Source organism: Rhinopithecus roxellana, chromosome 13 (genome assembly GCF_007565055.1).
Source record: "Rhinopithecus roxellana isolate Shanxi Qingling chromosome 13, ASM756505v1, whole genome shotgun sequence".
Lineage (NCBI taxonomy): Eukaryota > Metazoa > Chordata > Mammalia > Primates > Cercopithecidae > Rhinopithecus > Rhinopithecus roxellana.
In genome coordinates this window covers 116,753,227-116,754,254 of record NC_044561.1, presented here as the reverse complement: position 1 = coordinate 116,754,254, position 1,028 = coordinate 116,753,227, and the positions used below count along the sequence as shown (strand labels likewise).

The 1,028-nt window shown below is 37.2% G+C and overlaps 1 non-coding gene across 1 annotated transcript; it reads right to left on the bottom strand.

The window, feature by feature from the left end:
- Nucleotides 1-309: 309 nt before the first annotated feature.
- On the bottom strand, nucleotides 310-415 carry LOC115892987. Its single transcript, XR_004052952.1, has one exon. It is a non-coding gene; the product is annotated as a U6 spliceosomal RNA (small nuclear RNA).
- Nucleotides 416-1,028: the final 613 nt, after the last annotated feature.

Genomic DNA, 1,028 nt, shown 5'->3' with positions numbered 1-1,028 from the left:
GCACCACCATGCTTGGCTAATTTTTTATATTTTTAGTAGAGATGGCATTTCACCATGTTGGTCAGACTGGTCTCGAACTCCTGACCTCAGGTGATCTACCCGCCTTGGCCTCCCAAAGTGCTGGGAATATAGGCGTGAGCCACTGGGCCCAGCCTACAAAACTTTCTTGTCCTAATCTTTTCTTACCTTCAAGGACTCCAATGATACAAAGTTAAAACTTTTGATATTGCTCCATAGGTCATTGAAATTTCACCATTTTTTATTTTTCTATTCTTCAGCTAGGATATTTCTTTTTGAAAAAATTTAAAAATTATTTTATAATGCTTCATGAATTTGCATATCATCCTTGTGCAGGGCCATGCTAATCTTCTCTGCATCATTCCAATTTTAGTATATGTACTGCTGAAGTGAGGACAGGTAGGATACTTCTATTGACCTATCTTCAAGTTTGTTGACTCTCTGTCACCTCTTGTCTCTTGTTAAGCCTATCCAGTGAACTTTAAAAAATCCAGATATTGAATTTTAAAATTCTAGCATGTTCATTTGATTCTTTTCTGTAGTTTCTATTTATCTGTTGAAATTTCCTATTTATTCATTTATTTGAAGCATATTTTCAGTCCTTGACTATAGTTATAATGGTTGCTTTAAAGTTATTTTATACTGGTTGGAATTTCTGAGATGCAGATGCTAAGACAGAATTAGAAATACAAAAGATTTATTGTGGAGTGACACCTGTGAAAGAAAATGGGAAGAAGCAGGATTTAAGCAGGGGAGCTGTCACCTCATGATGAATTCCTAATACTATTTCTGCCAGCCTGACGGGGGAGCTCTGGAGCAACAATTGCCTATTAAGGGAATTCCCCCCATTGGGCAGAAATGACTAAGCCTCAGGGCATTGACTGGAAGCCACCCAGAGAAGATGGGATTAAAAAAATCTGTTCTGTTCTTTTAGCCTTAGCTGGTATAGCAGCTTTAAAATATGTGAATCTGGCTGGGATGAACTACATTTTACAAACTTCTTTACCTAT